A 25,512-nucleotide genomic window follows, 5' to 3' on the forward strand; every position below is an offset into this window, starting at 1 on the left:
CCTCGTGGCTAAGAGCCGGGCGGGCGGGGTGGCCGATCACCTAGCGAGCGGGGCCGCCAGGAGAGCCAGGATGGCGGGAGCCGTCTGCTGGGCCAGGCGGGGACCCTTCTCGCTGCCCCGGGCCGCCGGGGGCTGCTTGCAGAGCCGGTTGGGCGGTGGCTGCGGGATTGGACCTCTGCGTGCGCCCGCGTGGCCGGCCAAGATTCACTTGTCTGGGGCCAACTGTCACCTCTAATATAACTTACTACTTCCTGGCAGGTCTCCTTTCAGCGGAATTTTGCTAGAAGTTCCTCAGTAGGTAGAATGTAGCTGTTTTAATGGGTGTTTCTGATCCGGTTAATGTGGAGATACTGAAAGTGCTGCTTCCTTGCCGGCCGCCATGTTGGATCCCCCCTCGTTTGCATTCTTGATCATTGCCTTTCTGACAGGAGTGAGAGAAAATCTTAATGTAGTTTTGATTTGCATTTTCCTGATTGTTAGAGATGTTGAACATTTTTTTTCATATATTTGTTAATCATTTGTGTTCTTATTTTGAGAGATTTCTGTTTAGTTCTTTTGCCCATTTATTGATTGGGTTGTTTATGTTTTTGGTAAGTTTTTTGTATATTCTGGATGTTAATCCTTTATTGAAGTAGTAGCTGGCCAAATTTTTCTCCCACTCTGTAGGCTTGCTCTTCACACTCTTAATCATTTCCTTTGATGTGCAGATTTTTAGTTTGATGGCATTCTATTTATTGATACTTGGTTTTATATCTTGTACTTTGGGGCTCTTGTTAAGGAAGTCAGTGCCAGCACTTATATGATGGAATGTTGATCCTATGATTTCTTCCAGCAGTTGTAAAGTTTCTGGTCTAATTCCTAAGTCTTTGATCCATTTTGATTTGAATTTTGTGCATGGTGAGAGCTAGGGTCTAATTTCATTTTTCTACATATGACTATTTGGTTTTGCCAATATTATTTGTTAAAAAGGCTTTCCTTTCCCTAAGATATATTTTTGGCACTTCTGTCAAATGTCAGATGGCTGTATCTATGTGGATTTGTCTCTGTGTCTTGTGTTCTGTTCCATTGGTCTTTTTGTCTATTTTGATGCCAATACCATGCTGTTTTTGTTACTATAGCTCTGTAGTATAATTTCAGATCAAGTATTGTGATGCCTCCTGCTTCACTTTTCTTGTAATTTTGTATTGCTTTGGTTATTCTGGGTCTCTTAGTCTTCCAAGTGAATTTAAGAATAGTTATTTTCCCTAAATCTGTGAAGAATGTCATTAGTCTTTTAATGTGGATTGCACTGAATTTGTATATTGCTTTTGGTAGTATGGCTATTTTGACAATATTAATTCTGCCTATCCAAGAGCATGGAATGTCTTTCCATCTTCTAAGGTCTTCTTCAATTTCTTTCTTCAGTGTTCTATAATTTCTATTGTAGAGCTCTTTAATTATCTCCTTGGTTAGATTAATTCCCAAGTAAGTATGTATGTATGTATGTATTTATTTGGTTATTGTGAAAGGGATGCTTTTTCCCAATTTCTTCCTTGGCTAACTCACTGTTGGAGTATGGTAAAGCTATTGATTTATGGGTATTGATCTTGTATCCTTCTATTTTGTTAAACTCATTTATAAACTCTATGAATCTTCTGGTAGAGTTTTTTTTTTAAAGTTTTCTAGATACTCAATCATATTATCAGCAAACAGAGGTAGTTCTTCTTTCTCTATTTGTAGTCCTTTGATTTTTTTTACTTGCCTTGGCTTGTTCCTGATTTTAAAGGAAATACTTTCAGTTTTTCTTTATTTAATATGCTGTTGGCTTCAGGTTTGTCATAAATGGCCTTTATGATGTTGAGTTCCTTCGATCATTAACTTCTCCAGTGTTTTTAATATTAATGGATGCTGGATTTTATCAAAGGCTTTTCTGCATCTATTAAGGTGATCATGTGATTCTTGTCTTTAATTCTGTTTAAGTGGTGAATTACATTCATTGATTTGTGTATGTTGAACCAACCTTGCATCCCTGGAATGAAACCCACTTGATCATGGTGTGTTATCTTTTCAGTGTGTTTTTGCATGCGGTTTGCTAATATTTTATTAAGAATTTTTGCATCTATGTTCATCAGGTATATTGGTCTGTAGTTTTCTTTCCTTGATGTGTCTTTGTTAGGTATTGGTATCAGGATTATACTGGCTTTATAAAATGTATTTGGGAGTGTTCCCTCCCTTTCAATTTCATGGATTAATTTGAGAAAGAGTGGTGTCAATTCTTCTGTAAAGGTCTGGTAGAACTCAGTCAAGAATCCGTCTTCTGGGTTTTTCTCTGTTTTAGGCTTTTAATTGCTGTTTTAATTATATTGCTTGATATTGATCTGTTTAGGTTTTCTATCTCTTCCTGATTCAATATGGATAGGTCATATGTGTCTATAATTTATCAATATCTTCCACATTTTTCAGTATATTGGAGTATAAATTTTCAAAATAGATTCTGATTATCCTCTGGATTTCTTAAGGGTCTGTAGTGATAACTCCTTTTTCATTTCTGATCTTGTTGATTTGCATCTTTCTCACTCCTCTTCTGGTTAGTTTGGCTAGGGGTTTGTCAATCTTATTTATCTTTTTAAAGAACCAACTCTTCATAAGCATCATTTTTAGAGATTTTTTTTTTTTTTTGGTGAAAAAGTCTAATGTAACGTTAATTTTCCCAGCCACAAAGAATTGGCCACTACCTTTTTGGAGGTCAAAATCATACAATTAGATGTAAATTTCTTTATAGGCATGCAAAAACAAACTAAGGGGCATGAAAACCTGACCAGATAAAATTTTTTATGTATTTTTTGGTGTAATCATGAGGTTAAGTAACTCTTCTGTGCATAGAAATGAGTATGAACCACATAACTGTATCTAACTAAATCCAAACTAAAAGTATCCCAGAATCAACTTCTCTCTAGCAGCATCTCAATAATGTAGGCAGCATAAAACCAATAAACATTAATGAAAACAGGAATTGAAAGTGACAATGTTTTAAATGATTGTGGTTAAAATTTCTCACTTTTGAAATTTTTGCAGAACCATAAGAGCATATGAAATTATTGTCAAGTTCTCTTGGAGGGGGATCATGGAAATAAAGTGTCTGGAAGTGTAAGCTGTATGACAAATGTGATTCTAGGTCATGACATATCATGACTGGCTGAGAAGCCTCTGAGATTACTACCCATAATACTTAACACAGTTATTAGTATTTAGTCATCTCATTAAAATAGTTGTTGAAGGAAGTATGAAATAAAGTGGGTGGAGAGGTAGAGAGAGAAAAAAAAGAGAAAGAAGGACAAAGGAAAAGAGAAGAAAAAAAGCAAAAGAAAAAAGGAAATGATTGGAAAGAAAGAGAAAGAGGGAAGGAAAGGAGAAATATACATAGTCATTCAGACAGATCTTGGACTTAAATCTAGAGAACTTAGTTCCTTAGGAAATAAAATAAAAGTACACTTGTACTTTGCATATCTATACTTGGTAATCCATAATTAAAAATATTAGACATATCCATACCATGCTCATCACATGGTAAATAAAAGTAATATTTATGAAAGAAAAGTGCTTTGTTGTTCAAAAAATATTTCCATAGATTCCTAGAGTCTTCATGAAGATCTATTTTTGGAAGTTTTGATATATAATCTTTCCTTGTTAAATGATCAAATGTAACCTGTATTAGGGGTTGGGAATAGTTAATTTGGAATCTCTGGATTCCAAAGTTTCCATGGATATAACTCAGGTAATACATAAACATAGATAAGAAAAAAAGTAAACATTTTTTCTACCAACTTCTAACATAATTTATTATTTCCTTCAATATGAATATAGGCAACAAACCACAATAGCATCATTCATGACATACATTTTCACATCATGGTAGTGTTGCCGCTGATATCTCAAAATATGTTTACACTATTTACCACTTAAATTATAGTAGTTATTAAACTAACTACTAGATTTTGTTACTTAAGTGCTTAACATATTATTCCTTATAATTTTTTTATTGGTTCTTTTAAGTTATACATGACAGAATTCATTTTGATATAATTATACATGCATGGAATATATCTTATTCTAGTTAGGACCCCATTCTTATGGTTGTACGTGATGGTGGGATTCACTATGATGTGAATATAAGTACACAGAAAATTGTTTTACTTTGAATTTTTTGATAACTCTATTAAAATATAGCTTCCTTTCTAATTCTATTATTTTATTTTATGCATTTCAAATCATCATTATGAAAAAAGATCCATAGGTTGTCAAAGAATCCTTTGGGCATAAAATGAATCAAGAAACCTTGCCTTTTACAAGGACAAAATGTCTGCCTTCATTGCTCCCTATCTTTTTCTGATTAATATTCGAGATACTAGTGGGAAAATGGTGCTTACAGGGATAGAACACAAGGTGGCAGCACATCACTGCTTAATTTCTGCAAGTCTGGTTTCCCCATTCCTGGCAGTATCTTGGATGGAAATGTAAATAATAAGATAATTAGAACGGAACACATTTTTCAGAAAATAAATTTTGGTGCTTTTCAACTTTCTAATTGATACTAATTGCTTTTTTCCACATAATATATGTGATAATACACATGAAATTTCTTAGTTTGATAAAAATGTTTCGTAGCTCAAGAGTCAAAAGGAAATTAAGTTAATTATTTTCCGAGCTTTCTATAAATAGGTTTTCTAAGCTTTCCACCCTATTTTCCCCCAAAAGAAAACCCCAAAGAAACCAAAATGCTTATTAAGGAAAACTTTTTCATACTATAAATGACACAATCTCATTTACACAAATTTGGCCTATATCTTCAAAGGGTAATTATGAATTACATAATACCTTTTCCGCAAACATATATCTTTATAATCACATAGTCTTAAATTAAAATTTGTAAGTTTTTACTTATAGACAGAAAGAAGCAAGAGAGAGTCAGCAAGATGATCCTGGGTGTAGTAGATTGCAAAATGGCTGTGATTTCTCATTCCTCCCATGAAAAGGCATAGTCTCTTTCTCTATCTCTTGAGTCTGAACTGTTGTTCCTGGAACTTGTTTTGACCAGTAAAATGTGTTGGAAGTGACGGTGTGCCACGTCTGAGCCTAGGATTCAAGATGCCTTGGGTGTTTCCTTTTGCAGTTGGGTTTAAGGCTGAGTACTGGTTTGTTTGCATTTTTACCTCCTGAGAAAACATGCCTGTTACTCTTTTGGAAGGACGTGAAACCGGTGTGAGCAGACCTGGATTTTCCTAGCCATACAAATCCTAGAAAAGTGAGACCTCTGCCAAGAGCCAGTCTGTTTTCAGACACTTGAGAGAGGCCAGCTGAGGACAGGAGACTCCACAGTCTTACATCCCTGACTAGCATTCATTCCGGATGGATGAGCAACGAACATTTAGCCCATTTTAGCCACTGAGTTCTCTGGTGGTATGTTATGTAACATTATTTGTAAGAAAGGTAATCATTGCAAACTGTCTTTTTTTTTCTAACTATATATAAAATCATGACTGGTCCAAATGTGTTTTAATGAAATGTTCCTGTGAACTAGCACTCCATTGTATCTAATATCTTGGCACACATGACATTTACTCAAGTGTTTCTTGTCACTTAATAAATCTAGTTTTGACTTTAGGGAGGAAGTCAGGGTAGAAAAATACATTAGGTTTGGAGGGGCAAGGCATATGTCAAAGAGTTAATGTCTGAAATCCTCCAAAATTCATACATTAAAGCCCCAACTCCCAATGTGATGGAATTTGGAGATGAGGTTCTTGGAAGGTAGTTTTAGAGAATATTATGAGGATGGCGCCCCCATGATAGGATTAGTGTCCTTATGAGAACAGACACCAAAAATTGCTCTCTCCTTTAGTGTGCATGTCAAGAGGTCCTTTGAGCACTCAGAAAAATGCAGCTTTCCTACAAGAAGCCAAGAGAAGAGGCCTCAGGATGAAAACCATCTTGCTGGTACCTTGATCTTGGACTTTTGGGCCTCCTGAACTATAAGCAATAAATGTCTTTTGTTTCAAGTCCAAGTCTTTGGTATTTTTCTATGGCAGCCTTAGCTGGCTAATCCAGAAAGGACTGGCCAAATAGAGGAAAATTGGTAACTAGCAATTGTTGAGTGTTTTCTAGCATTCTAAAGACAAGCTAGTTTTACTTAGTCCCTTACAACAACCGAGTGAGGTAGATATTATTTATAGGCATCTTCATTTTATTGGCTGGTGAGAAAATTAAGACGGAGAAAGGCTAATGAACTTGTTTATGTTCTTTCAGCTAAAAGTGGCAGAGTCAGAATTTGAATCAAAGGTATCTCTTTCTAGAAGCTGTGTTCTTAATTACTATGGCGTACTGCTGAGAAATGGCCAACAAAGCAGGGAGAGAAAGAGACAGCAGAGAATGATTTAAAGGGTGAGCTCAGAGATGATGATAACAATCTGTTGTTTTCGTTCAGGGCCACTTTCCCTTGACTCAGAAAGTTTGCTTCTGAGAAGTGCTTCTCAAAGCTGGTGGCCCCAGAGGCCCCACTCAGTGTGAAATCTCTGGCCTGCAGATCTGCTCAGGGTGTTCTACGTGTTTTCATAGCCTGGATTGTTAAATCTCTTCAGGACCCCTTGGAGCCCTAAAGCCGGCTCCCTGCAGAAACATGTGATGAAGACTTGATGAATGCTGTGTGTCTGTTACATTACACACTGCCATGTACGCAGGCTGTTTTGTTAAAAATACGAATGGTCAAGTTCATTGTATATAGTAGAGCAAAATTCTACCTGTACTTGTACACACGAATAAGAATGTATTTAAAAACAGCTACCCAGCATTGTTCCCATAGTGAATACATATAGGATAGATTTGCAAATTGCCTGTGTTATTAATTCTCCCCACAAGTTGGCAGGATGACTTGATGATAATTAGGCCTCTCATAAATAATTGGCCAAGTAGAACATCAGAAGTATGGTAGATAAGAAGTTTCTGCTCTCTCCATGTAAGTAAGAAGTATTATGAAATTCTGTAGCATTTTAGTCAGCTAGGAGGCCTCATTGAGCACTACCTCAGGGCCTTCAGCTCCAGGGTATGAATAAAAGAAGAAAGAAAATTTCCACAGCTTATTGGGAAACATAGGGAAGTCTGAGAATAGAGAGTGACTGTTCCTGCCAGAAGGTCCCTGTTTTCAAGGAGAGAGTGAATGCTATTGTCATGATACCAGGGTGACTTGATAATAAGGCATTGCTTCAGTGGGTCTGTAGTCCTGGCACGAACCCAGGGGTAATGTGGAAAGAGAGGAGACCAATTAATTGGATGTGCTAGAAAATAATCTTCTAGTTATATTAGTCTCAGATGCTTTAGCAGTCAATGCAGTAAAGACAGGACATTCCAAAATGAGGTGGAGCAAGCTGCATCTTAGAGAGGGCAAGTGAAGAGAAGCGGACAACACATAGATCAGACACCTCCAGTCCCATTCCAAGACAGTAGGCAAGCATCCATCTAGATCCAGACCCCTTCCTGAGGAGAATGAGGGAAGGGGAGACTCACAGGAATGCTCTCCTGATATGAAATTTGAATGGACTAACTGAATTCTCTGGAGGCTAGGAGTTAAAACAGGAAGTGACCAACATTGCCTTTAATTGGCAAATGTTAATGAGTCGCATTTTCTGCATCCTCTCCCAATGTCCAAGCATGTGAAATGTAAACTGAGCTTAGTAATAGACAAGAGAAATTTATTTCCTTATGAGTTGTGATGAAAAGAAATAAAGTTGCTATATGTTCAAAATATAAGCCATTTCCTACCAACTGTTTAGTTTGCTATACACCCTGAACCATTAACTCATTCTCTCTGATATCTACTTTGTATAATGTTGACAGAGATTCTGGTAAGAAGAAAAACAATATAAAAATCATTGTATCCACATCTAAATTATCATTTTGAAAGTGTATTAATATATTTGCATTAAGAACATGAAAGATTATTTTTCTAAAATGCAATTAATTGGAAGGTACTACGTATGTACCACATTTGTATTAATTATCTATTGCTACTTAACAAATCACTTAAAACTAAGTGGGTCAAAACCATAGTACTTCTTTATTATCTTAGGGTCAGGAATTCAGAGAGGGTACAAGCATGAGGGCTCTTCGCTGATCTACAGGGTCTGGGTCACATCTAGAAGACTTGAAGGGCAGGAATAGTTCATAGCTTGACTTGAGCTGGAGGGTACACTTCTAGCAGATTGTATCTCTCATATGAGTGACAAGTTAACTCTCATATGAGTGACAAGTTGACTCTCACATGGGTGGCAAGTTGGCTACTCCACAGGGCTGCTTGAGTGTCCTCATGACATGTCAGCTGGCTCTCCCAAGAGCGAGCAATCCAATAATTTAAAGCAGAAACAACAATAATTTTTAGGACCTATCTCCAGAAGTCTTGTAGCACCATTTCTACAGTATTCTACTTTGTGTCACACAGGCCAGCCTGATTCAGCATGGAAGGGACTACACAAGGGTATTGTATTAGTTATCTATTGATGTTACAGATTTCCTGGAAATTGAGCATCTTAAAGCAGCTAACACTTACAAGTTCACAGTGTCTGTGGTTCAGGAATTCAAGCCCAGCTTCGGTGAGTAGTGCTGGCTTAGGGTCTCTTATGAGGCTGCAGGCCAACTGTCAGGGGGGATGCTGTCATCTGATGTTCAGCTGGGGCTGCTGAACTTCTTCCCAACTCCCTCATTTGTCAGTAGGCTTCGGTTCCTTGCCATGGCCTCTCTTCAGGTTGTCAACAGTTCCTTCTGACATTGCAGCTGATCTCCCCCAGAGGGAGCCATGCAAGAGATGGAATGAGAGAGTCCAAGATAGAAGTAAAATTTTTTATACCTAATCTTGGAAATGACATACTATATCAGTTTCCCATCCATGGTATGACAAAGAACCACCAACTTAGTGTTTTAAACAACACAAATTCAACATCTTCCAGCTCTGGAAAGCTCAAGTTCAAAATGGATTTTTCTGTGTTAACATCAAGATACGAACAGGACTGTGTTCCTTTCAGTCTTTAGGAAAAAATCTATTTCTGTATTTTTTAGGTTCTAGTGGACTTGTAGCTGCCCTTCCTCCATCTTCAAAGCCATCAGCATAGCATCTTCCAATCCCTCCAACTCTCTTCCATCTTTTGATGGCCCTTTTGATGACATTGGGCCCACTCAGATAACCCAGGGTAATTTCTGTAGTTGAAAGTTTTTAATCATATTGAAAATTTTCCTTTGCTATGTGAGGCAACTTATTCACTTTATTCACAAGTTCAGGATGTGGGGACTGGGATGTGGACATGTTTGGGGAACCATTATCCTACCCACCTCACATACTGTCAATTTTGCTATAGTCTGTGGGTCATAGAGACCAGCCCTCATACAATGCAGAAGTTTAACTCACGATCATTATGTGGACTATAGATTCCTTAAACTGTATGATCCTAGAAGAGTAAAAAATCACAACTATTCATGTGATTTATTGTCAACCTATAGATGGCACTTTTGTGCAGATAAGGGCTTGACATGGGAACAATAGCTCAATTTCTAAACTTATGCCAGAGACAATTATATCATAAAATTAGGTCTTCATACGTTTAAAGAGCACACCATTGTTCCTGGTAGATCAAAGAAAAAGGAGAGAAGCTTTCATGTAAAAATTTTCCAAATAAATTCTAATCTAGTCATATAAATCACCCACTGAGACAACATAAAAAGGCTCCTTTGTACTTAGACCTATCCTCAATTCACCAAACACCTAGAAAAATCAATTTTGTGAAACACCAGTTTTATACAAGGACAAATGACAGGATCCTTTTGCCACTCCCCCCGCCCATCTTCTTTCTTCCTATTTGTATGTGGAGTCTTTTCCGGAAAAAAATGTTTACCCTATTTTCCTTAATTGACTGTGTTGACTAGCTCATTGGGAGAATATTCCAGGAGAGTTTTTTTAAATTTTAATGGCCTTTCTACATCCTTGCTCACAATCCCATCATTAAAGCACAGTATAGTTCTGGGAGATGTGGCTGGGAGAATGCTAGAAATGCTGTTAGAGAGAAGAGTACTTAGAGTTCACTATTTCCATTTAAACTGATGTACATCGTTGTGGCAGGAATTAATGTTCCATATGAAGAGCATCATGAAGCAGCGCATTTAGTAATCCTGAGTTACTAGGAGATTGCAGGAGAAGAGGGCAGTCCCTCCTCTTTACTTCCTTGAGTTTTGCTGTTTTCCTTAACAGATAATGGCTTTAAGGGATCTATATTTCAATTTTGTCCAGTTTTTTTCCATTGGTTCATCACTTTCAGACAAAGATTCTTACATTTTTGCATTTATTTATTCATTCACTCAAGAAATCAGAGTGAAGACCTTGCACATATGAAGAACTACATTCGGAACTGGTGCAAGGCCAGGGCTCCAAAGACTGACTTAGCATGACTCCCTTCCCCAGAGGTCCTTTATAGTTACGGTTAATTTGTGGCACAAGTGCCATCACTACTTTCATCTTTGTGTCCATGGAGACACTGGACCACAGGACCCTTTTCAAATGAACTTCAGAATTCTGACCATGGCACTTGCAGCAGCTACTATCAAAAAGAAGTTTGCAGAGGAAAAACAGAAACATTCAGATCATCACCCATTTGATAATGTTATGAGCACCACTTTGAGTTAAAAAAAAACAAAAACAAGCAAGCAAGCAAACAAACAAACAAAGCCTCCTAGCTCAATGAGAATCATGGATTCCTGCCCTTAAAGAGAGAGTTGACTAGAATTTTCAGTAGAAGGAACTACAAAATGCTTGTAAGGAGGAGAAAGCATGTGGTACATAGTCACAATGGAATATTACTTAGCCATAAAGAAGAATGAAATTATGGTATTTGCCAATAAATGAATAGAACCTGAGAATATCATGCTAAGTAAAATAAGCCAGTCCCTTAAAACCAAAGGCAGAATGTTTTCTCTGATATGTGGTTGCTAACCTACAACAAAGGAGGGGAAGATTAAAAGTTCATTGGATTAGACAAAGAGGAATGAAGGGAAGGGAATGAATGTTAGGAACAGAATGTTATGAATTGGACATATCTTTTTTATCCTTATATATGAATATATTACCAATGTAACTGCACATCATATACAACCAAAACAATGGGATTCTAACTGGAATAAGTTATATTTATTCTATGTATGTTTAATATGTCAAAACACACCCCACTCTATAGCTAGAAAGAATGAAATTAAAAAAAAACACTGGGAGAGAGGTAAACAAATGTAAATGCTATACTAGTATCGAATTCAACAGAAGAGATAAGAAAGGGGGTGATTGCTGATGCGTGCCTACAGTGTGCCAGCACTATGCTAGATTTTTTACTTTATTATATCGATAATGTTATAAGCACATGTCCGTGTGAATGAGGTTAGGAAGCTTGCTCCTACCACACATTTGGCAAGTGATGGCAGCTGGATTTCTGTTATTCTCAAAGCCCACCTCTTGTAACTACTAAGTGGTCACGTGAAGCAGGTTATAGAGAAACCCAAATCGGGCTGAAGGAAACAATGCACACATATACTAGTACATTTGCTCAGGTGCTGCAGAGAGCAGTTCAACATCGATGCTTTTTTCAGCTACATATCTCACCCAGAAGTTGGCGTCCTAGACATGCCGGATTCACTAGTTTCTTGCCAGCCCAATGTTATAAGACAAATTATTCCATTTCTAACATTTCTATGACTAGTCCTTGACTGAAAAGAGGAATCATTGAAACTTCCCAATATGCTTAAGAGAGGCAGGGTAGTTGAATGGGGGAAAACCTAACTATTGAAATTAGTTAATCCCTTGATAACCAAGAAATCTCAAACACATCATTAATGTGTTTGGAAAAAAATATATAAATCAAGTCTGATTTTCTTCCCTCTTATGAAGAGCTTTACCTGTATCTTTGTTATTTGGAACTGGAGAGGGGGAAGTTTGAGTTGATACCTAAAGGGAAGGAAAGAAAAAGTATCTGCTGGTTTACTTACTTGCTTACTCACTTATTCATTCAAAAGATATGTAGTAAGCTCTAATATTGTTCCAGCCACTGTGCTGTTTTTTTTTTTCTCCTCATTTAAAGGGAGGCTTTGGGAAAAGCATTTTTCTCCTCATTTTATGTATGAAAAAGTAGAGGAGTCTAAAAGATCATGAAGAAGCAGAGAAAGCATTGCACTTGGGGGTCAAGAAACTAAAGTTCTATATCAACCTTTGTTGCCAATTCACTGTGGGACCCAGGACGAAAGTCAGACCCTCTGTGATGAATTTTCTCTTTTAGAGGGAAAGAGATCTGAAATACATACCCTTGAAAGCAACATGGCTCCCTTTCTATTTCCAATTTATTTAATTGTTACAGATCTGAATGTTTGAGAGCATAGTGTGTGTATTGTTACAGACCCCTGAGAGAGCAACCTGGCAATTGTATCTAAATTACAAATGAAATTGCTTGACCCAGGTATTATATATCAAGTAGCATATCTTTCTCATGTATTTGCAAATACTCAAAAAGACATAGGAAAGATTATTCACTGTAGAATACTTGTACAATATTTGTCCCAACATTTTGGGAATGACTTCAACTGAACACTAGTTAAATAAATTTTAACTCATGATGCAACATTAAGAAGCTTTAAATAAGAAAGTTCAAGCCCTTTGGCTATTGAAAAGATCTCCAAGGTAAGGTATAGAATACCATGTGTTATAAGTCATCATTTGTCTAAAAACTGGGTAATAGCAACATATATTTGTACCTTTTGTTTATGTATAAAGAACTTTCAAAAGCCTGTACCATAAAATGTTTATAGAAGTAGTGAATTATGTGGAGAGAGACAAGAATGGGAGGGATATTCCACTGTTCATTATGTATAATCTTCAAAAATTTATTTTTATTTGTTCTTTTCAGATAAACATGACAATAGAGCATATTTTGACATTACACACACCTGAAGTTTAACTTATTCTAATTAGGATCCCATTCTTGCTGTTGTACATGATGTGGAGTTACACCAGTCATTTATTCAGACATGAACATAAGAAAGTTATGTCTGAATTCATTCCACTATCTTTCCTATTGCCATTCCTCCCCCGTTCATTCTTCTTTGTCTAATCCAATGAACTTTTTCCTTCCCCCTCCTTTATTGTGTGTTAGCATCCACATGTCAGAGAGAACATTCGATTTTTGATTTTTTGGGATTGACTTATTTCACTTAGTATGATAAAGAAGAATGAAGTTATGACAGTTTCTGGTAAATGTATAATGCAATTGTGTGTGTGTGTGTGTATATACACACACACACACACACACACACACAATCCAAGGTTTTCTTGTTTCCTCTATTTAGTTTATTGCAGGATATATTTTTTTTTCAAATTTTTTATTGTTGACTGTGCAACCATCAACTCTTTTTTTTATTAGAGCATTATAATTATACATGGCATTTGGATGCAGCATGTAATTCTTCAGTTGCATCTTCTAAACTCCATGGAATCAAGTGAGAAAGCATTAATAATACAGATATCCAATAAGCAAACTCCAAGATAACTACAGAAACTCCCAGGGAAAATATTACTACTCATTAGCTGTACTTCACAAGACTATTTCTTGAGTTTAGCAGGCAGAACCTCTGGTTAAAAAAACCCATAGGTTTAAAAAATTAAATGGAATCCATGGAGCCTCACCCACTTTGACAGTCAAGAGAAAAAAGCTAAAAGGTGCTGAGACAGTATGTATTGAATACTGTTTGTGGCATCTGAGGGCCACAACCAGGCTTTACATGTGAAATGTTGCCAAGAATTATGATTAGAACTCTGTCCTCCTGCCTTGAGGCTCAAGTCTTTTTTGTTACCACGTTACTCTTAAATTCATGCACAATATAGCAGAGAAGAATTCAAAAGAATAACCTCAGAAATAGCAAAATGGTTTCCATTTATAACAGGACATACACAACGAAAAGCGGGAACAGAAAATCAGCTTTTGTTACCTTCAGAACCCTAGCGACAAATTTCAGAATGACGCAGTAACATAAAGCACCTTGTATTTCCTTTTGCTGCCTTTGTCTTGTTTAGAAATTTGTCCAGTAGGAACTCTTTGATACAACAAGTCCACTATCAAACAGATGGTTTCAAACTGTTCTTTTGTTCTTGAAACTGGCAATTATTTTGTCCCTGTGTGCTTGAAGCTTGGATAGGAATGATTTTTTTCACAACTATTAAGCACATCAAGAATGAACAGAGGCCTTCATTTATTGGCAATAGACAGCAAGAGTGGAACTACTGCACATATTTCAACGTGGTCATATAAAGGGGTGTTTTTTTACTTTTGTCAGTAAGTGGTTTATAATTGTCAACAACACCCCAGCCCAAACAGAGCCTTGTGTATAATAACATATGTGATGGGGTTTTCAGTTTGTAATGTTCAGTGCCAGGCTTAAAGTATTATGATCGTGTCTCAAGTAAACTGTTTAATTAAAGCTTAAACAAGGGTCTTCAGAGCTTTTAGAGTAAAGCGCTATATTTGGAAGCAAGGTAATGATTTTTTTAAAAAAAAATAATAAAGTATGACCTCCTTCTGTGAAATAAATAAAAGTGCATGAAATCTTGCCTGATATTATAGCTCTTGCTATCTGACAGCCTTGTGTAAATACTGATCTAAAATCATATATCCTGAACCATATTTTACATTTATTTACTCACTTATTTAACAATGAGGACCCTGGGATTGCATTCCAGTTCTGCTACTAAAAAGCTCCATCACTTGTCTGGGCCTTGATTTCTTTGACTGTGAAGTAAAGATGACATCACTGAACTCATGGGATTGATGTGGAGTTGAATTGAAAGAAAGTGAGAAACCACAGTGGCCACACATGGGAGATACTGATAAATCCGGCTGGCCCTTTCTCCCATCATTCTGTCACACTCACACTCTTATAGACACTAGTAGGAGCCAAAAGATTTGTTTGTCACAGAGAAAAAGAAAGCACATGTGCCTAAATTGATTTTTTTTTTTTTTTGTACTGGGAATTTAATCCAGGTGTGCTTAACCACTGAGCCACATTTTATTTTTTTATTTTCAATTCTGAGACAGGGTCTTGCTAAGTTGCTTAAGGCTTCACTAAATTGCTGAGGCTGGTCTTGAACTTGTGATCCTTCTATCTCAGCCTCCTGAGCGGCTGGGATTACAGGCATGCACCACAGCGCCCTGATGGAGCAAGAATCTTTATTTCTGCATTTTTATACCATCCCAGTCTTAACCAGTAGAAAGAGTAGGCACACAGTTAAACAGAAAAGCCTTCAGTAATCATGGCTCTTGAAGGAGCTCTGGAATATCTATGTAATACTGAGAAGAGACTGAGATCCCAATCCCATTTTATGTAGTTTTTTAATTTGATAATATCATTGGACAAATTGAGAAATTTTGCCAAGTCATATTTTGTATTTCATATTTTCTCCTGTAGGAGAAGGCATTGATGTGAGAGGAAGAACACATTTTACTACCGGAATCTGTTTTTTATAGTTCCAATCTGTTAACTATATTGTACTTAAGGCAGAATCATGTGTTCTGAAGTTAGAACTTTGGAATCAGAATCGCAGACTTGAATATTGTTCCCTCACATATTAGCTGTGTGACCATTATGAGCAAAAGATAGGACAGGAGCCACAGATTTCCCTGTGGAGATGGGCTGCCTGCATCATGCATTAAGAGGATTAGGTGAGGTTAAAGTTGAATCGCATCGACTTTGACACAATTGTATCCAAGGAAGGGAGATGCTATTATCCTGAAGCATTCCAGACATTAGTTTTGATCTAACCTTCCAATCATTGGCTGTTCTTTCCCAGTGCTTATGCTTCAAACTGAGACAAAAAAGTGGTGAGTGGTTTATGTCAGTTGTGAAGGGTGAAGTACTTTTAAAATAAAAATTAAGGGTGCAGGAGAAATTACCCAGCTTTATATGAGCACTATTGATAGGACCAGCACAAGAAAAGAGCACTTACCACTGAATTATCTAAACAGACAAATTCAATTTCTAGACCATCCCAAGGTCAAGTTCAGAAAGTCAGCAGTGGGAGGTTGAGGTTGGAAGCTACATGTGAACATCAAGAATAGATCAAGTGCACTCACCTTTCTGAAAGCAGGGAGAGAAAGTACAAGAGGTCTTTGTTAATGAGACAGGAAAATCATAGCCTGAAAATGCTGACAATGACATTTCAAAAGGCTCAATCCCTTAGTAATAGGCAAGAACATGTGAAGAAGGAGAAAAATAATTCCCTGAAGTTTTAAAAAGAAGAAAAATGATCAAATATCTGCTATATGTGAGAACTTCATCTTTTGAGGTTACTTCAGTTTACCTTTCCTAAGTGGGGATATCTCCTCTGAGGGAACCGGAGGCTCCATTTGTGAAGCAGTTTGCTGGTAATTTGTGACTCTAACAAATGCCAACTGATTAATGCCCTGCCCATCCCCCTTTAGGTGTCAGAGACACACCAAAGACAGAGTCTTCCAAATCCTAATTCACTTATAAAGTGTCAAAAGGACACAGAAGATCTTATGCCCTTCAGCTTTACCCCATCTCGTGTAAGGGAGGCCCAGGACAGAAATGTCCCTGAGACACAGAGGCGAGCTGCCCAGAATTCCATGAACATTCTAGATCGAGAAGAAGGGAGGGTCTTTATGAATATCAGCACCGAGTCTGAGTCTGTCTCTCTCTTTCTCTGTTTCTGTTTCCACTTTGCCCCCTTCTTGAGGAACTACTCCTTCATTTTTTTTTTTTCTTTTCCACCTGTCATCATCTGGTCATAAAACCCTTGGAAAACTTAGTGGCTACATCCTTTTCCCTGAGAAATTCCTGATGTTTATCTATCCACCCTCTTCCCCTACCTTATCTCTTCCTCCTAGGATCTTAATCATTTGATAAATTAAATGTCAAATTGACATCTGAAATTCAGATGGTAAAATAGCACATAGGCACAGACTGTAATCACCCCAAGCTATAAATATAAACTCCATCATTATATTCACCATGAACCTAACTGCCGGTGACAGTAGCACTAGTCCATAAATTCAAACTCTTTTTTTTTTCCCCTGTGGCATTGGAGATTGAATGCAGGGGTCCTCTAGCACTAAGCCGCATTTCCAGCCTTTTTACTATTTATTTTGAGACTGAGTCTGACTAAATTGCCCAAGCTGGCCTTGAACTTGCCTTCCTTCTGTCTCAGCCTACCAAGTCACTGGGATTGCAGGTGTATGCCCCTCACCCAGCTCAGCTTCTCAAATCTTAAGGAAGAAAATCAGGTAAGTGGTCAGGTGGTTGGGCTGGGATAATTCTCCTTTGGACACTTGCAGTAGATTGGCTGTTACTGCTGTTTCCCATCTTTGTTTACTTCTGAAGGATTAGAGAAAGGAGCAGGCTGCTTCCCACATCCTCTCTCCCTACCTGGGCAAGAACGCAGGGTCAAGGTAGGAAGAACATGGCAGGTGGCCCAGAATGATTTGGAACAAGGACACAATGACCTCAAAAATCACAAAGGAAACATGGAAGAAATACAGACTTGAGAGGTATCCTGGGGAATGGTACAAAAATGAACTTGGGTCACACTATAAATAGGGGGAAAAAAAGGTAATTTTCTTTAAGCTTTTTTCTTTATTTTGGTCAATTAACAATCACAACTAAAACCATGGAGGATTTATAGGCCTTTGTTTAAGGATGGTTTCTTCATTTTTGCCCAAATTAAAATTATATCTTTAAAGAGGACTAGTCATGTTAATTATCTTGATTCATTGCAAGTGATTTTTTTTTTTAATCCGGGAGGATAGATTCAAAAGTAGGAAATAGTATAAACATGAATATTGTGTCCAATTATTGAAAATGTTTCAGCCGGATAAAGTGACCTTCAAGCAATCATAATACAACCAAAAAAAGATAATTTCAGCAAAGGAGGAAGACTTCATGAGTTCCACAAGAATAAAAAAGCATCTTAGAAATAGATACAGTTGTATCTATCTGATAACACCAATTGGTAAATGAATTGGGTGCATCACTCAGAGAGAAAGTGGCATGGTATTAGAACAAAGCTTGAGCTTTGGCGGTTCTGCATCTCTGTCTTCAAGCGTTCTTGAACTTCATCAGTAAGAGGAAGGGCTGGGGCTGAAATCCTCTCCAAGTCCTGCTCTTAAATTGCTTCATTATCAGGCCTTATCGAGAAAGCACCATAAAAGTCCAGTGAACCTAAAGATTGGGTATTTGTCTTGTCCCTTCATACCACATCAAAGGATTCCTTGGCTGCCCCCCCCCCTTTTTTCCTTTCTTCAGTGAGATTATTATATTGTGGGCTTTGGATGCAGTCAGACTGAGGATGGGTGTCAATTCTGTTACTTATTGGCAGTATGATCATGAACATGGGATTGTGCCTCTCTGACCCTGTTCCCTCATCAGTAAAATGTAGGACTTACTTCATAGGGTTGATAGGAATAGAGTGGCATCAAACACATAACGAGGTTAGCATAGTACCTGATGTACCATACATGATATATTATAAACTATATGCTGTACCTATAATATGCAAAGTACACAAGACTGTAGCTTAACATTTAAGTGCTCAGGCTCTAGGGTCAGACTTTCTGGGTTCAAATCTCCTCTGTCATTTCTCAGCTATGTGGTCTTGGGCAGATTATTTACATTTTAAGTGGTTTAATTTCTTTATGTGTGAAGTGTGGATCATGATAATAGTATTTACCAAACTGGGTTTTTGTGGAGTGAAAGTGACTTACTATTTAAACTCTTAGAGCAGTGCCCACCACAGTGGAAGTGCTATGAATAGAACACTCAAATCACCTTTTAATTGGGTTTTAAAGGCCAGAATATGTTTAAATAATTTTTTTTTAAATTAGCAGCCTAAACTGTAACCACTTGTGTTTACCTTAAGGAACTTTCTGTTTATATCCTTTGAGGTGAGTTTGTCTTTCAGAGGGCACTCTGAATGTCATCAAGGTTGGGAGCAGGGTCATGGTGACTCCTTAGGAAGTACTTCCTCTCTACAGTCAGAGGGAACTGGCTCTTAACTCCTGGATGGCAAATTTTATCTCTAATTAGTATGCATCCATTCCAGCATGACATTAGAAACCAGGAGATAAAATTAGCTGCCTTTGTGTTGCTGAAATAATAAGTAAAATACTATATGCAATGAATTTTGTGACATTTTGCATTTAGTCTTTAGGCTCAGGGCTCTTAAAAATTGAAGTTCTGATCTTTCCTTCTTGCCTCTTCAGAGATGCCCTCCATTTTCCATTTATTTGAAAGTGCACATAACTCAAACAAGCCAACAGAATTCTATCCCTCATTCTGAGATCCTGTTTCATGGTTGATATAGAATGAGTTAGCTGTATTTGGTACATTGCAAGACTTTTAGTGAAGAACACCAAGTTTATGTATTAGTGAAATAAATGTGATTTTTGAGCATATAGAGAATGGCAATATTAATTTAAAAGCCAGCTGACTTCTGTGATATTACTTATACCAATGTACTTTACTTATACAATTTAAAGTTGTAGAAAGGGATGTCGGACTCATGTAAAAGAGTTTCCAGTTAATGGACAGTGAAACAATGAGATGTTATTTCTTACAGAGTTTTCTGAAAACTACTGCATCATGCCTCTGAGAAACAGATTTTGTTCTGATGGCAATAAACATGTGAATTTCATTTTGCTAACAAATGCTCTCGGTGTGTTTTCAGGAGAGAAGAATGCCAACCATAATCAGCTACTTTGATGTCCAAGGTCCCTTTCAGTTATAAAATTCTGATTCTGACTTATGAAACACTCATATCAGGTAGGGCATTTTACCCCATGTTCGTTTCTCTACCAAATGCTGAGACAGGTTCTGGAATCACCCTGGGGCTCTTCCTCCACACAGGAATGTATGTTCTCACTGGAGTATTCTCCAAGGAATCTACTGTGCATTCAGTGACAAATGACTCTGCTATTATGAAGTTGCTACTGCAATAAAGGAGATGTCCTGAAATACTCCCTGCCAATCCTTAAAATGTTCACAAATCTTAGGAAAGTCTCTTTTTGCTGAATCCTTTAATTGGATCAACTTTATTATCGACCTTTTAAATATTCAGAGCAGTCTTGACATCATTCAAATGAATAGACACAGAAAATAGCTTTATGCCTATTTTAAAAAATATGAAGGCACAGTGCTTGACACTCAGTAGGTGCTTGGTGAATAGTATTTGAATAAGAAATTAAACTTTTACTGACCTAGGAATAAATTTGGGGCAATAGGAGAAAAAATTACTGGAATGCTTTAAAGGTGCCTTTTTGTACACTTTAGCTGGAGGAATAATCACAACGAATGGTTGTGAGATGCTTTTCTAGTGGGGAATTTTTAATAAAGGGGCTTTAATTAATGTATACCCTAATTTTGCATAAGTAGATGCAAAGTATCAAAAAAGTGCTGTTTTGCTTTACAGATCTAATAATGGAAGATTTTCATATTAATCTTATAATCTTTTGGATACATCTCTCTCAACTCAGTGTTTTGAAAAGAATTGTAAATCTACTTCATCTTTAGAGATCATCTTGATTTTTCACTCATTCAAATTTCCTGGGATATTGTGATCTCTGGAATTCAAGGTATAGTGATTAATGATCTCTGCTCAATAGAGGATGGAATTATAGAAATACTTCTTTTCTGTTGGTCACTATCTGAGTTTAAAAAGATAAGCATGAAAATAGAAATTTTAGTATTGCTTTCCCAGCTCATACGCCAGGGCCCTGTTGAGCACTGCCACAGTGTGGTGTGATAGTGTGATAGTTGGAATTCCCGTCTCGCCATTTTCTAGCAATACTTAGCCATACTACTTACCCATCCCAGGCCTCCATTTTTGTCCTTGTAGAATGGAAATAGGATTTATGCCATGGGTTGTTGCACACATTTCCCAGGATGCATCTGATTTTTAAAATATTTTTATTTTGAACTAATTTTAGATATATAGATAAGTTGTGAAAGAAGTACAGAGTTATCTTGTGACTAGTTTTTTTTTTTAACAATTGTTAATTTCATTTTCTTCTTATGCAATGAAATTTGGTTAACATGCAAGAACCAGGTGAGGTGGTACAAGCCTTTAAGCTCAACAACTCTGGGAGACTGAGACAGGAGGATCTCAAATTTGAGGCCAATGTATGCAACTATCCCTGTCTCAAAATAAAAAATAAAAAAAGGCTCAGGTAAAGTGCTCCTGGGGTTCTATCACCAGTACCACAAAAACAAAAGAAAATAATGAAGCAAGAGTTTCAAATCTTTTCTTCCCTTTGATGTGACCTCCCCAGCACATCTATCATCTTTTTTTCTTTTAAAATAGACTTTATTTTTTTAGAGGAGTTTTAGGTTCACTATGAAATTGAGTTGAAAGTACAGAGATTTCTTATATACTGGCAGACCCGCACATGAAAATTCTCTCTCAAGCCAACATCCAGCACCAGCATGAGATGTGTTACAATCCATGAACCTACAGTGATATGTCATTGTCACCCAAAGTCCACAGTTTACATTATGGTTCATTCTTGGTGTTGTACTTTGTATGGGTTTTTATCAAACCTATCATTTTAGTATCATAAAAAAGTTTTATTTTCCTAAAAATCCTCTGTGCTCTGTCCATTCATCCCTCTCTCCCCCACAGTACCTGAAATCAGTAATCTCTTTATTATCTCTTTTACAGAAGTTTTGCCTTCTCCAGAATATTCTATGGCTGAAATAATAGAGTATGTGGTTTTTCAGATTGGCTTCTTTCCCCCAGTGATAGGGGGCAGACAGATGTGAATAGTGGGAACAGAACACAAAGTTAAGGAAATAATTCTATAAAATGGGTGCATGTTACTGACCCACACATGCTTTCTTTTCCAAGAAGCAATTTGTCTGCAGCCCTGCCTGGCTTAAGTGAACAGGATATGTTACATTCCTTGGCAAACTACCTATTATCTGCAGGTAAAATGCAGGCCCAAAAATATTGTTGATAAGAGGAACCCAAGTTATTACCCTGATGGGGAAGATCTTTGTGACCCTTTTCCTAGACCAGATCCTGGAACTTAGGAATAAGGATAATTTCTCCTAACCCTACACACTGTAAGAATGTATGGTTAAGAGTCCAACTAGAACCAGTCAGCATGGGCCAACATAACATAGAGCTGTCTGATGTCTTCCTGCTGTCAGTCAAAAATTGACAGGTGGACCTGTGTGGGACCCTGGAAATTTCTCTGGAATTCTCAATAAAGCTGGAGTGTAGGTGAGGCACACTCCCTCCCCTTTGAGAGGACCTACTCTCTCCCTTGAGAGTGTCTCCTTTTTCCCTATCCCTTGAACACATTCAGGCCTGTTATTCTGGGTGACATGTCTGAAATCTTTCTGGCTTGATTGCAAGAATCAGGGTTTGAAGGGAAGGGGTCTTCACACTGCCTCAGTTTCCTGGAAGACTCCAGCCTTGTAATACTATCAGGTCCCTCCCCACATCGAAAGAGTTCTATCTCTTCTCATTTAAATAAATCCTATTCCATTCACTTTTCGCTTTTGTTATTGGCCATGGATTTTATTCTCTGAATTTGTAATACAAGAACCCAGAAGGGAATTGGCAAGGCCTGCAACCTGCATAAACCCCATCTGCCAGCAGAAGTGGGGAATCTAGTTTCATCTCAAAACTCTGGTTTCACTAGTACAGTAAGTCTTCCCTTACACATGGGGATAAGACCCCCAGTGGAGTCTAGAATCATGGAGGGTACCAGACTATATATACTAAGTTTTTTACTCATACATACCTACCTACAATAGAGTTAAATTTTACATAGGTACAGTAAGAGATTAACAACCATAGCTAATAAAAATAGAACAATTATAATAATATACTATAGTAAAAAATTATGAAATATTCTTTCTCTCAAAATATCTTTTAGTGCTATACTCACTCTTCATGTGATGATGTGAGATGATCTGCTGCCCAGGTAGAGATGAAGTGAGGTGAATTATACAGGTGTTGTGATGTAGTGTTAGACCCTTGACCTTTTCTATTGATTTCAGAGAAGTATTCTGAGAAATGCTCTTCTGCTTGTTCCATCTGGGATATGAGCCATTACTTCTTCCTTGGAATAACACATATACCATTCAGACATTTGACTTCTGAAAAATTTGGCCAACTTACAAATATGCCAAAATACTCAGTAATTCCAAAATTCAGTAATCAAAATATTTTGTAAAAAAGTGACTCCAAGAGACCACTTAAACTCTTCCTAGAGAATAATTACTACCAAACGATTCTTTTTTTTCTAAGATTATTATAACCATGGGAGCAATCCACATGTAAAATCTATTCACATGAAAATTAATCATTATCTAAGTGAAATTTGCTCTTAATTCAAACTAATATGTACACTATACCTATTTTTTGAAACATTGGGACTTTGATTGTCTGAAAATACTTACATCTTATTCTTATCCTTCTGATATAGTCTTCCTCAATTTCCTAATTTCTGAGAAAATTTGAACCAGGCAGCAAATAAACTGGTTTTGTAATATGAATCATATTATGGACTTTGGGCATTTTGCACACACACATGCACACACACATATTATTTAACCCAAATCACAAAGCACCCACTCTTTCAGTTGTTCAATAAATATTTGTTGAATATATACAATCTGTGTCATATGACCTTTAGATGATGGCTGGTGTGTGTGGGAGGGTGTGTGTGTGTGTGTGTGTGTGTGTGTGTGTGAAGGAAGACACACAGAGGAAAGTAGTTGAAAGAGTTTGTTGGAGTAAGATATAATATTATTGTGTGTAATAGCACAATGGGGACAGAACAGAGTCATTTGTCTACTGATTTAGAGGGAATATGGGCTTATATGTACCTCTGAGTTCTTTGTTTGCCTTTGGAAGAATTTTTCCTATGATTGGTGTATCCTAAGGAGGGCGTGATTGATATCATCTTGGGCCTTGCCCATAATGCCTATTGCACATGTTATAAATGCCCAGGTTTTACATTAGATACAATAGGGAATTACATTTCTAGCAAGTATCCACTTCCATATTATTTTTTCTACAATGAGTTAATTATCCTTTATTATTATGTGTCTTCTTTTTAGATTCTGATCTCATTGAGAGAGAGCTGAGTTTTATACATGTTTTCAAGAACTTCCCACTGAGTTTTGTACAATGTTTGGAGATTTTCAACTGAATTGTTTAATAAAATATGTTTAGAAACAGAAATATTTCATAAGAGTTATGGCAATGAGATTTTAATTATTGGAATGCAAACAAACCACTGCAAGTTTTCTTGAACTTGTTTAATACTCTGTATAAAATCATCTCCAATTTTACTATTTTCTCAGCAATGGAAGAAACATTGCCAATAGTAAAGTCTTAGTATGCATGGAGGAAAATGGGGAAAAAATCCTAATTTTGTTCTTTATCTTAAATAGCAACAAATAAAAAATGTTAGCACATGTAGTCTGCAAATGTGAATGTAACAAGTTAGATTCATGGTTTTGAGTAGTAGGCATAATTCTGAGGTGTTTGGACATTTACTTCACTTTCCCAATGTGGACCCCTATAATTTTATGACAGGAGGGTTGGGAGAGAGGAAAGAAGACAGAAGGAGAAATAAGTTCTAATTCAAGGCAATAGTCATAGCCAGACCGTTTCAGGATAGGAAGTTAAACACCTTTGGAGGCAAAGATGATAAAGTGAACTTTGAGAAACTGCAGTAAGAGAGATGCAAATAATAATTCCACAGGCATTAGGGTGTATGAATCCTGAGAAAAAGATTAGCAAATTACTATGGAAAAGTAAAAACAAAATCAAAACCCAACCATGTCGATGTGTCTGGATTTGTATATACACCTGCATTCATATCTATATTTGGATCAGATATAAATCTCTGCCCTAATCCTTGGTCTCAAAAGATTTCTCCAGCATCTTTCTGATGCTGGATTAGAAATAATCACCAGAAACACATTATATCCTTTGTACTTTGTTGTGTATAATATTCATATTCAAAATTCCTTTGTTTTTGAGATGGACTCTTGTTCTGTTGCCTATACTGGTCTTAAACTCTTTGCCTCAAGCAATCCTCCTGTTTCAGCCTCCCCAGTAGCTGAGTCTACAGGTATACACCAGCACCATGCCTGGCTCTATATATTCAAAATTAATTTAATAATATATTGCATATATTATTCATTAAAAAGATCATGGTCATTGTAGCAATTCTTAACTAATTTTCTCATTACTGGGCAGTCTCATTTAATTTACTCCCTGCTTTTATAGTAACCTGTCAGATATTAAGATAAACACTGGAACATGGCAGTCCTGGTTTGCTGTGTGGGGCTGACAGTCCAGGTAGAACTTGCTCCTACAAGTTGTGGTGCTGTCCGCAGTTTAAGTATTTTATAAATATTGATTAAAACAAATAGTGTGATTTT

General features: G+C 36.9%; 1 long non-coding RNA gene across 1 annotated transcript in view; it reads left to right on the top strand.

Moving 5' to 3' along the window:
* The window catches only part of LOC125619777, a 14,769-nt gene extending 6,993 nt beyond the window's left edge, over window positions 1-7,776 (top strand). Inside the window, exon 2 of the long non-coding RNA XR_007351368.1 lies at window positions 6,458-7,776. This is a non-coding gene — a long non-coding RNA (uncharacterized LOC125619777). The remainder of the gene's footprint in view (window positions 1-6,457) is intronic.
* Window positions 7,777-25,512: the final 17,736 nt, after the last annotated feature.

This window comes from Marmota marmota, unplaced genomic scaffold (assembly GCF_001458135.2).
Source record: "Marmota marmota marmota unplaced genomic scaffold, marMar, whole genome shotgun sequence".
NCBI lineage: Eukaryota > Metazoa > Chordata > Mammalia > Rodentia > Sciuridae > Marmota > Marmota marmota.